At 38.9% G+C, this 12,820-nt stretch overlaps 1 long non-coding RNA gene and 1 pseudogene across 2 annotated transcripts in view; one reads left to right on the forward strand and one right to left on the reverse strand.

Annotated features, from left to right (window-relative positions):
• The first annotated feature begins 3,214 nt into the window (after window positions 1-3,214).
• LOC103021147 (40S ribosomal protein S3-like) lies at window positions 3,215-3,924 on the forward strand (annotated as a pseudogene).
• Window positions 3,925-5,862: 1,938 nt separating this feature from the next.
• LOC130709072 (uncharacterized) overlaps window positions 5,863-12,820 on the reverse strand; it is an 84,279-nt gene continuing 77,321 nt past the window's right edge. The window contains exon 3 of one of the 2 annotated variants that reach the window (XR_009009538.1): window positions 5,863-6,460. This is a non-coding gene — a long non-coding RNA (uncharacterized LOC130709072). Of the gene's footprint in view, window positions 6,464-12,820 lie in introns of both variants that reach the window. The other variant, XR_009009537.1, reaches the window with a different exon arrangement.

A 12,820-nucleotide genomic window follows, 5' to 3' on the forward strand; every position in this document is an offset into this window, starting at 1 on the left:
ACTGGACTTTTGATTGGAATTGTATTAAATCTATAGATTTCTTCAGAGAAAATTGACATGTTCAACTAAATTGGATCTTCCAACCCATGAATCCAGTATGTCTCTCCATTTATTTATGTCCTTTGATTTCTCTCCTCGGTGTTTATAGTTGTCAGCATACAGATCCTGCACAAGCTTTGTTAAATTTATACCTAAGTATTTCTCTTTTAAAAATTTCAAATGAAATATGTATTTTAATTTTGATTTCCAAATTGTTTAAGCATGTAGAAATATAATCTTCTTTGTGAGTTAGCCTTATCTCTTGTAGTTGTGCTAAACTCATTTATTAATTTAAGACTTTTTCGGTAAATTCCTTGGGATTTTCTATGTAGAAAATAATGTCACCTGCAGATAGGTACAGTATTCTTTCTTTCTAATCTGTATGTCTTTACTTTCTTTCTCTGCCTTACTGCACTGACTAGGACTTCCTGTACTATACTGAATAGGAGTGTTGATAGAGGACATCTTTGCTTTGTTCCTGATCTTAGGAGAAAGCGTTCAGTATTTCACCATTAAACATTACATTAGCTGTAGGTATTTTGTAGATGGCCTTTATCAAATTTAGGACATTTCCTTCTATTTCTATATTGCTGAGAGTTTTTATCATGAATCGATGCTGGATGTTTTCAAATGCTTTTTCTGCATTGTTTGATATGCTCATGTCATTTTTCCCTTTTAGTTTTTTAATATGGTGAATTACATTGATTGATTTTTGAATTTGGAGCCAGTCATGCATTTCTAGGATAAACCCCACTTGGTCACGGAGTAGTATTCTATTTATATATTGCTGGATTTGATTTCCTAGTATTTTTTTTGTGAAGATTTTTGTGTACTGTTCATGAGGGATAGCGGTCTATAGTTTTCTCTCCTTGTACTGTCTTTGCCTAGTTTTTTGGTATCAAGGCAATTCTAGCCTCATAAAATGAGTTGGGAAGTGTCCTCTTCCCTTCTATTCTCTGGAAGAGATTGTGTAAAATTGGTGCTGTTTGTTCTTTAAAAGTTTGGTAGAATTTACCAGTGAAACCATTTGGGCCTGGAGGCTTGTGGAGTTTTTTTTAAGGTTTTTACCTATGGATTCCATTTCTTTAATATATATGTTGCCTATTTCTTCTTTGCGTGAGTTTTGGAAGTTTGTGGCTTTTAAAGAATTGGTCCATTTCATCTAAGTTATTGAATTTATGTGCATAGAGCTGTTCAGAGCACTGCCTTTTAATATCTGTGGGGTCTTTAATGACGTTGGTAATTTGTGTCTCTTCTATTTTTTTAAATTGTTAGTATGGCTAGAGTTTATTGATTTCATTGATGTTTTCAGAGAATCAGCTTTTGATTTTATTGATTTTCTTTATTGTTTTTCAGTTTTCAAGGTCATTTATTCTGCTCTTTATTATTTCTTTCTTTCTGCTTGCATTTGGTTTATTTTGCTTTCCTTGGTTTCCTAAGACGGACGCTTAGTTGTTGATTTGAGACCTTTCTTCTTCTCTAAGATAAGCTACTTTATAATGCTACAAATTTTGCTTTAAGAACTGCTTTAATTCACCCCACAAATTTTTATGTGTTGTGCTTCATTTTTGTCCAGGCAAAAATATTTTCTAAGATACATGTATCCAATGTTCATTGCAGCGCTATTTACAATAGCCAAGACATGGAAGCAACCTAGATGTCTGTCAATAGATGAATGGATAAAGAAGATGTGGTACATATATACAATGGAATATTACTCAGCCATAAAAAAGAATGAAATAATGCCATTTGTAGCAACATGGATGACCTAGAGAGTATCGTACTAAGTGAAGTAAGCCAGACAACGACATATATCATATGATATCACTTATATGTGGAATCTAAAAAAAAAAAAAATGATAGAAATGAACTTATTTACAAAACAGAAACAGACTCACAGACATAGAAAAAAAACTTATGGAAAGTGGGGGGAGGGATAAATTAGGAGGTTGGGAGTAACATATACACATTACTATGTATAAAATAGATAACCAACAAGGACTTACTCTATAGCATGGGGAACTATACTCAATATCTTGTAATAACCTATAAGGGAAGAGAATCTGAAAAAGAATATAGTCCCTAGCCCCCTGAGTCTCTTTCCACTAGACCCCCATTACTTTAGTTTCTCCTTCAGGAAACCCCAAATCTTCCTTTAATTTAGCAACTAAAGAGTTAATGTCTGACCCCACAGGGAGTTTACTGGACTGAGCTCCAGTGTTGTGATTGAAACTGTTCGGATTGGTCAAGGCCAGTGCGTACCGGTCATTAAATATTTGGAATATCACCTCTGCCGGTACCTTATGTTTGTACAGCATTTTATAGTTTACAAAAGATATTTACATATATTATCTTAGTTAAGCTTCATGCCAGCTCCGTGACATCAGTAGGAATTGTTATTGCCATCATAAAACATTTTAATTATAAAATTAACACATATTAGTGTGGAAAATGAATTATTATTGGGGACTCTCTGCTCAGAAAAATTATCACTTACCCAAGATCACATGGTTATAGGAGTCGGGGTCTAAACTCCTAACAGCTTCAAGAATTGTCATATCTTAAGTGCTCGGTTTAGGGAAGGAAGATTTCACTCTGCACTGGATAGATCTGGGAAGGCAATTCCAGGAGGAAGGCACTGAGCTTGTACTGAGGAACTAGTGGGATCTGGATGACAGAGAGGAAGAGCAAGGATATTCTACTCAGGAACAGTGTGAAATGTGGCCCAAATGTAGTAAAAGAGCCTATTTCCATGATCATTTCAAGACACCTTCTCTGGAGGTGTTGGATCTGAAATTCCCCAATGTTGAGTCACAAAGAGCACCTGAGGCAAAGCTCTCCTCTCCTACCTTGCTTGTTCAATTCTGGAGTGTGGATGGAAGAGACAGGGAATGGGCATTCTGAAGCTGCTGAAGCTGAATTGTATTTATTGGGTCATTTTTCTCCTTCACACTTGGGTCCCTCCAGATAGAGCAATTGATGAAAAAGAAAGTGAGGAAGTCTGAAGTATTATTCACAGCCCCTCAGCTGCTGTTACCAAGTCCACACAAAGGCTTATCCAAGGGGAGAATGGTGCTCTAGGCCACCACAGTCCTAAAGTTCTTTGGGTGTTTGTGTTCTGTCTGCAATAGCAATGGGAACCATTTGCTCACATCACACTCCTTAGGTCATTTAACAGCAGCACTGGGCCATTCCTTAAGGTGCTGCCAGGTGGCAAGATGGCAGTGTCAATTTCCAACCTTGATGGCGTCCTCAAGGTTGAATTGAACAAGTGTCTCACTCAGGTGCTGGCCAAAGATGACTACTCTAGAGTTGAAGTCCGATTTACACCAACCAGGACGGAAATCATTATCTTGGCCTCCAGGACGCACAGTGTTCTTGGTGAGAGGGGCTGGCGGATCCAGGTATTGACCGCTGTGCTTCAGAAGAGATTTGGCTTCCCTGAGGGCAGTGTAGAGCTTTAGGAGGAAAAGGAATATACGAGAGCTCTGTGCACATCACCCAGGCGGGATCTGCAGTACACACTTCTAGGAGGGCTTGCTGTGGTGTGCTGCAGGTCATCATGGAGAGTGGGGACAAGGGCTGCTAGGTCGTAATGCCCGGGCAACTCCAAGGACAGAGGGTTAAATCCATGAAGTTGTGGATGGCCTGATGACCCACAGTGAGGACCTTGTTAGCTCCTACACAGACACCACCGGTTGCCATATGCTGTTCAGACAGGGTGTGCTGGGCATCAAAGTGAAGATCATGCTGCCTTGGGACCCAAGTGGAAAGATGGGCCCTTAAGAAGCCCCTGCCTGACCACTGAGCATGGTGGAACTCATAGATGAGACACTGCCCACTGTCACCTTCCCCATCCCTGAACAGAAGGGAGGGAAGCCATAGATGCCTGCCATGCCAGCAAGTACCCACTGCATAACACAGTCTCCTTGGCAGCTGGATTTGGAGTCTGATGTTGCTCTATAAAGACCTTTAATACAATTTTTTTTAAAATAGTAGGGTTGCATCCAGGTTTCATGGAGCCTGAATCTTATACAATCTGGGGCCTTTTTTTTTTTTAATTTATTTATATTTTTGGCTGCTTTGGGTCTTCGTTACTGTTCGCAGACTTTCTCTAGTTGGGGCGAGCGGGGGCTACTCTTCGTTGTGTTGCACAGGCTTCTCATTGCAGTGGCTTCTCTTGTTGCAGAGCACAGGTTCTAGGTGCACGGGCTTCAGTAATTGTGGCACACGGGCTTAGTTGCTCTGCAGCATGTGGGATCTTCCCTGACCAGAATCAAACCCGTGTCCCCTGCATTGGCAGGCGGATTCTTAACCACTGTGCCACCAGGGAAGTCTGGGGCCTCTTTTTTTAAAAAAGAAAACACAATTACAAACAGAAAATCAGCTATAGAACTTTGGAAAGAACTTGTGAGGGTCCAGAAGCTTTAACTTCATTAGCAACCCAGTTGCTTAACATGAAAAACAGATCTGATAAAAAGAAGGGAAATTATTCAATTAAATAACATAGGATTATTTTTCTCTGTATATTCACCTCTGCTTAACAGTAATTTTTAAAATCTGCTAAAAGAAAGGGAAATTATCCAACTAATAATAGCACGGGAGTATTTTTTTTGATGGTACCTGTGCTCCCAGGCTTCTTTTTTTCTCTCTCTCCAGTACTTTTAAAAAGTTTTATCGAGATATAATTGACATACAAAAACTGCTCATATTTGAAGTATACAGTCTAAGTTTTGAAATATGTATACCCCTGCAAAAGAATCACCATAATCAAGATAATGAATATATTCATCATTCTCAAAAGTTTCCTCATGCACCTTTGTAATTCTTCCGTCCAGCCCCTGCTTATACCTCCGCCCCCATTTTTTCATATATTTTAATCTGCTTTTCTAGTTGTTTAAGGCAAAAGGATAAATTTGGACCCTGTTGTTTCATCTTGTCCAGAAGTAGATGCCTCCAGGCTTTTTTAACACAGAGAAAAATATAATCAATCCAAACATAAAGAGGTAAAGAGATGCTCTTTTAGGGTGAGTATGGTTTTGAACAGAGGAACTAGAAGACCAGTAAGGTTTTGAACAGAGGATCTAGAAGACCAATAAGAACTCCCCCATCTTAATTAAGGGCAAAAGGGGAGGAGAACACACCTAAGAGGTGTCCAGTCCAGATGGGTCTTTCTTTGCAAACCCACAGATGCACTTTTGAGATGTAATCATCAATGCAGAAATCACGTAAAAGAAGATGACATTCTCTCCCATTCTTGACTTGTCATAAACCCACAATGAAATTAATTTTGGTTTCAATTTATGCGCCTTGGGTATGAGCCACTATTATGCTGAATGTACTTGTTTGTGCCTGAGTGAAGTTTCTGTATGAATTCAATAAGTGTTCAATTCTTCAGTGTTCACTGAGCACCTATATGTATACTGGGGATTTGCAGAGACCCTTGCATCCTCCCTCGCCCTCTGCTTAGTCTCTGGCAGGTTTATCATCCAAGGCTGGGCCCAAATGCTCCTTCTAGGGCCACTCAGCCTTGTCATTTTTTCCTTCCAAAGTCTTGCCAACTGTACATTTAGTTCTCAGTGAACACTTTCCTGAATAGCTTGTTTTATTGCTAAATGTTTTTCCAATGTATGTATGAATGAGATCATATACCTCTTAAAGGCAAGTCCATATCCGTACTACTTCTTAGCACCTCCGCCCGCATCACAGAGCCTAACACAATTTGATATATATTTATTTTACTTTAATATCCTTATTACATAATTAACTCTTGTTCATAATGAAAATGTTCATTATGGAAATGTTAGATGATGCAGACAAGCAAAAAGATTTAAAAATTAACCATAATTCCAATATCAGAGAAAACCTGCTGTTGACATTTTGTATAGGGTGTACACCAAATAGGATGTATAGAGGAGCTAAAGTTTTAATGGAATAAATTGAAAGATACACAACCACAAGTTAGAAGGGGAAAGAGGGTGCAGTGACATTTCTTGAGACGCCAGGAAGATGATGTGCTGTTTGTGGCCCAGGGCGGGCAGCATAAGTGTGCTTTAGAGACTTGGCCAAGCATGCTGTCCAGAAAATATACTTCTCCCATCAGTTCTTGGAATCCTTATAGCAGGAATAAAGTCCTTCCACAATAGTGTTAAAACAACTTCAGGAGACGTGTGGTCCCCGAACCAGCAACATCAGCATCACCTGGGAACTTGTCAGAAATGCAAATTCTCAAGCCTGATCCTAGACTTAACTGAATCAGAAACTCTGGGGGGTGGGCCCAGCAGTCTGTGTTTTAACAAGCCTTCCAGGTGATCCTGATGCACAATAAAGTTTAAGAACCACCATCTAAGACTGGGAGCGTATCTTGTTCATTGTTGAGTTCTCTGTCTCAGCACCTGGTGCCTAGAAGGTCGTGAAGAATCTGCTAAATCAAGAATACAAATACCCCTTAACGATGCATCACTTTTAAAAATTATTTTTTATGGTATTATTTCTCATCAAAATATGTAAAAGATATAATGAGTACCTAGTATATCCAGCACTATCTATAGCAAATTAAATCTTAACAGTTGGCCACATTTCCTTTAGCTATTTTTTTGGAGAACAAAAACATTGCGGATACAACTGAGAGCTTTCTGTGTGTCCTCTTCCCAATCTCATTCTTTCTCCTTCTTCAGAAATAACCAAGATCATGAATAATTAATCATTCTTTTTTTTTTTTTTTAATTAATTAATTAATTTATTTTTGGCTGTGTTGGGTCTTCGTTTCTGTGCGAGGGCTTTCTCTAGTTGCAGCGAGCGGGGGCCACTCTTCATCGCGGTGCGCGGGCCTCTCACTACCGCGGCCTCTCTTGTTGCGGAGCACAGGCTCCAGACGCGCAGGCTCAGTAATTGTGGCTCACGGGCCTAGTCGCTCCGCGGCATGTGGGATCCTCCCAGACCAGGGCTCGAACCCGTGTCCCCTGCATTGGCAGGCAGATTCTCAACCACTGCGCCACCAGGGAAGCCCATTAATCATTCTTATACATGTTTTATGCTTTTACTGCATACTCATATATCTATAAACAGTATATGGCATTGTTTTGCAGGTTTTTAAACTATTTAAATGGTGTCACACTCTACATACCCTGCAATTAGCTTTTCTTCATTGTTTTTGAGATTTATCATTGTGCAGACACAAAGCTGTGAGTCATCATTGTAATTGCTGTATAATATTCCCTTGTATGAATACACAATGATATGTGAATCTGATCTTCCATTAATGGCATTTAAATGTTTCCAGTTGATTTAGTTTTTCACTATTAAAAGTAATGCTGCCACAAACATATATATCTTCCGGTACAATCAAATAGTTTTCCTCTAAGGTATAGACCTAAGAGTCGATTTCCTGTGATGTAGGATTAATAGCATTTCCAATCTTAATAGATAAAATCAAATTGCTCCCCAAAGTGGCTGTACCAATTTCCCCACTCTTTTCCAACATTTGGTATTGTTGGAGTTTTAGACTTTTGCCAACCTGATGAGTATGAAATATCAATGGTATCTCATTTTTATTACAAATTTCTCACTACCTTAATTTCTGGTGAGGCTGAGCACCTTTTTATATGCTCATAAGCCATTTGGATTTAAGAGACATACAATTAACACATATTCACACAGAAGTATAAATCGCTAACATATCTCTACTCCTGAAAGTGATTTTTGATAGGGAGAAAGCCTGAGAGGGAAGAATAAGTGGGAAAATCCCTGTGGGGATGGGAGGAGATGGAGTGGGGAGAAGGTAGAGGTATCATTTGACTTCCTCAAGGTCCTTTCAGGGCTGGTCCTGGCCAATTGTCGCATCAGCTGTGTTCCCTTCCCCTAAGAGCTGGAATCCCTGGGAGAGGCTGAAGGAAAGTGGAAGTTGTAGTAAAATCTTCACTGAGGAAGGCCTTTTCTGGTCCTGAGTTTTTCAGGTTTCTTGGATTCAAGACTAGTTAATCCAGTGGTTGTCAATGAGAGAATTACATCCCTACTAGGGTATGTTGTGGAAATTTGGGGGGATTTTTGACTATCACAATGATCAGGAGTTACTGGCATTAGGAGATTGGGACCAGGGGTGCTATACCTCCTTCCATGTATGAGACAGTACTACCCAACAAACAATTTCCATGAATGCTCCACACAACTTTCAAAAGCCCATTTATATGGGTGGAAAGCCTGTTCTAATGATCAAGACTAGCACCTAACTCTTTTCCACATAATCACAAAGTGTATTGTGGGTTTACACTGATTTTTCCAGAAATGTAAACTACTATTTAAACTGAGAGAAGATTCTAACTTTGTTTTGCTCAGCACTGACAACTTCATTACGTTTTCTATTATAGTTAGGCCTATGCATTTTATATAGTTTTATGATAAACAGCTCTTCTTTTCTTTCCCCTTTATATGTGGACATTATAATTATTTAAAAATTTTGTGTGTCGAATGATCATATTACCTATGAATTTCGTTTTGGTATAGAAAAAGGCCATTACAAAATGTTTATTGGGAACCAGTGAACTAATAGTACCTTGTTAAGGAAAGCTAGGCTAAGAGAGTAAAAAAATAACCCTAACTTACCCCAAGATGCCACAGTTGGTAACTGAGAGACCTACAAGACCCTTGTAGGATGAATCTAAAGTGCTTCCAAAACCAGGGAAAAAAAACATTGGTCCAAATCTTTAAATGGGAAATTCTATCACAGAGGACCTTATAACTAAAAAGGAAGCATATAGTGAGGCCTGTCCTGGGGTAGACTCAAGGAAATAATTTCAGAGGATCAACTTATAAATAGGTCTTAAAAGAACAATCTCATGCCACCGGGGCCTCTGCAGAAGGTTGTATAGCTGTGCCCTGGCTGAGGGGGCAAATGGAGTTGAATTCCACCCTGCATTCTGCACACCAAGATGTGTGCCCAAATGAAGGGTCTACCTTTTAAAATTTTGCACAAAGGAGGTTATTCACACATGGCCCCATGTGCAACCACCACCATCTCTGCTGGTTCACACTAAAAAATTGGCTAGTTTTCATCTTCAGATCCAAACCATCATTGCTAGCAATATATTCTTCATAACAATATTCCACTGATCTAGAACAAAAGCAATTTAAAAGCCTCAGGCTGTTTGTTATAATAAAATTTTCCTCATGTGAAAAAGTAAGCATTGCTGTTGTATTATTAATGGAATTTTATTGTTTTTTCCACCAAGTTGACAGTTTTAGGATTATGTTGGTACGATTTATTCTACTAAATGATTAGAATACTTCTGTCACATTTCTATCTTCCTTTTCTAAATTGGAAATATTTGTATTCTTGCTTCAAAGTCCAACATTTAATGAGATTTGAACTTGTTTGCTTTGTGTTGAATGGGATTAACCCCCCGCCAGAGCCCACTCTCAAGTCTTTGTGTTGGGGAGGCCCTGGTTATGTGGGCAAATGGATGGTTATTCTCAGCAATAAAAATGAGCAAATAACATGAAAGCACCCATACCTCAAAAAGCAGAAGAGTGACCTCTGTTTGACCTTGAGGTCTGTGCAGAGAAAAGTTCCTTAACAGACATAACAAGCTTCGAGCCAGAGAGAAAGAGAAGAAGATTGCTTACTTTCTGATTACTTTGTTTAAACCAACCTCCTTTCTAGTTTATAATCCTTTAGGGGAGCATATTAAGAAGGGGTGGTTTAAGGTCTGTTTAGAGTGGAGGAGAATCATGAAATAAACAATTAATATTTAGGAAAGGGACCCAGAACCCTGTATTTGTAGGATTTTTTCTTCCCCCATTTAATGAATAATAGCCTTGGGCTGTGGTCTCGGGCGTCCCATGTATTTATTTTGATTACTGTTGTCATATATTCACTGGTTACATTCTTTGCGTTATTTTGGACAATCCAAAAATTAGGAGAACTCATTAGAGTAAACAATGCGATCATTTCTGCTGGCATGAGTTGTGTATAGAGTACAGGAGTGTCGATTCCAGTAACAGGGAAGCAAATTCAGTAGTCACATTTTATCCTGGCCAAGTGGTCTTGGAACTTTTGCCTTGGGTAATTTTTAAAAAATCAGTCCTATTCCTTGCCTTTCAACCAAAGACTCCCTTACATTGCAGCTTAACATTTGGTCTCTGTTGCTCCTGTCCGGAGGCTATTCTGCATTGTCCAGCTTCTAGGCTTCTGCTCAAGTCAGTGCCTCCCGCTGGGATGACTCCCCCAGGCTTTTGTGCCTACTGAATCCTTCTTATCCTCAAAGGGGAGTTCAAATCCCAGTTCTTCCAAGAAGCAAACTGCCTTCACACCTGTTCTTCCTCCTCCAAATTTCGGCAACTCATTGCTTGGCCCTTCCCAATATATGTTCCCGCGTGCTGCCGCTAAGACCCGACACAGCCAAAAATAAATAAATAAATAATAAATACATCTTAAAAAAAAAAATCATTGCATCGCCAGCAGTGCCTGACACAGTACATGATAAATTCTGAACAGCTATTTGTTAAAACTTGAAAATATTTTCCCTCTGACTCATAACAGTTTTCATTGTCATTAATATTACAATTTCTCTCTTTAAAATCATGCCCATTGGTCTTACGCTCCAGTTTCAAAAGTTGATATTGTTTCCACTGCATAAAAAGTTTTTTATCCTTACAGATGAAGTCACTTAAGAAATAGAAGAGATAGCAGGAAAAAAAAGGGAGAAGGCCATTATTAGATAACAGAGAGAAGGAGGAAAGTTTACCCTATGGCGCAGAGGAGCCCATGTAAAAGATGTCTTTCATGGGTTTAATTTCATCTGGTTAATTTTGCTCCATTTCAGGCAAAGGAGAAACAAGGCATTTATATACCTGTACAATTCTCTGTAACCCCACCTTCTTTCATTTACTTGACCTTCTGATAATGACCTACTTGAATCAGCATCTGTGATCTATGATATGGACCCCAGTCACTTAGCAGGAAGTAGTGCTATAGAAGTTTTGAACCATGCTATCCAGTGTATCGGTCAGAGCCTGGTCAAGAAATCAAAGCCATTCCAGCTATTACAAGAAAGAAAAGATACTGTTTTTGAGAGTGTGGGATGATGATGACTTTTTCCCATCTTTCTACTGTCTTATGTCTTCCAAATTTTCCACAATGATCATGTACTACTTTCATAATCCGAGAAAGTAAAACAAATTATATTTTAAAGATGATGCTTATTCCAAAGACTTAAGACGATCTTCCCATACTCTTGGAAGAGAAACATATTAAGCCACTGCCAGTGATTAAAATAATCGTCAAACTCTTCCTAGGGATCTGTAAGTTGACCTTTGACAAATCATTTAACTTTCCTTTGCAGCCCTTTGGCTGTCTGCAACATTGTCACACGTGTGCCTGTTCTCTCACATAAATGTGGCTGGGATTAATAAGGTCACCATTTCTAAATGTTCTTCAAGATCCTTCCATAGAAAAGCATTTTGCAAGAACAAATGATTATTGCCCTATTATTATTTCCTTGAACATCGATGGCTGCCAACCTTGAATAAAATTTTATTTAGAAACACTCTTCCCTATGCCTTTCTCCTGAATATAATAATTCTTAGGGGTAAATGGAGGGAGAATTCTCTTCCAAAGCTACATAGAATACGTGACAAATCATAGCTTTGTCATTTTAAGGAAAAACAAGTTTAAACCCAAGTTTATAATTTTTCTTTCCATTTACCATGCCCATGCGCTCATCAAACTTATGTACCTTGGGGGCAAAATGAAATGGGAAGCTTAAAATTTTTTTGTGCTCTTGAATTTTAAATATGTAAAAAGCCAGAACTAGAAAAGGACCTTGAAAGTGTATCTGATTTTGCACTCTTCCTTCAGATAGATGAACAGGTAAACTATCCAAAACAAGTTACAGTCCATTCCATTCATAATCTCTAGGAATCAGGAAATACATTGCTATCCCAGATAGTCTTCTCCAGAATTTAAAAGTGAATATTATATTCATATTTGACCAGAATATCTACATCTCCAGCCCCACAACTGCCCTAGAAATCTCCCCTAGAAGAACACCAGTACATGGAATCTTTTATTAGAAGCCCAATTACACGTAGTGAAATGTCAGGCATTGTGGAAGGAGAATTTCACAGGTCCCATCTCTGTCTTGCTATAATTTTTGATTGAACATGAACAGGCACACCTGCACACAAATGGTAGAGGTTTTTTTAAAAATCAAATCAATAGCTAAGTGGACAAGGAGGTATTCATGCCTTACATAAGGAGCCTTCCTTCCACTGTCCAGGTAATGGATTCTGTCCAGGAAATTCATTTACAGAGGATAGCGACTTTCTGTAAAATAAGGGAATTTTTTTTTCCAAATATTCTTCCAAAAGGGAGAAGGATTGATGAAAAATTGGGTTGAAAGCCAATCTATTTGAAACCCATATATAAAATTTGGTCATTCATCCTCTTTATACCCAAGTAATTATACCCATAATTATGATTCAAGCCCCTAGCAAACTCCTTGCTATAAATAACCACACATATCCCCCAATGTGTTTGAGAAGCTTCTCCTTAGTCCACACGTCATGGCTCACCTTTCTCCTGGACCCAGCTCTCTTCTGCTGACTGATATTGCTAACCATCTCCATCTAGGGGTTAGGGATTCCACTTTTAGTTGTAATTCTTTGCTCCAAGCCTGGGCACCAGCTCTTTCCTAACTTCTCCCAGCAACATTGAGACCGAGATGTAACATTAATAACACCTACTGGAGGGAATTCCCTGGCGGTCCAGTGGCTAGGACCATTG

The sequence above is a fragment of the Balaenoptera acutorostrata genome, chromosome 10, assembly GCF_949987535.1.
Source record: "Balaenoptera acutorostrata chromosome 10, mBalAcu1.1, whole genome shotgun sequence".
Taxonomy (NCBI): domain Eukaryota; kingdom Metazoa; phylum Chordata; class Mammalia; order Artiodactyla; family Balaenopteridae; genus Balaenoptera; species Balaenoptera acutorostrata.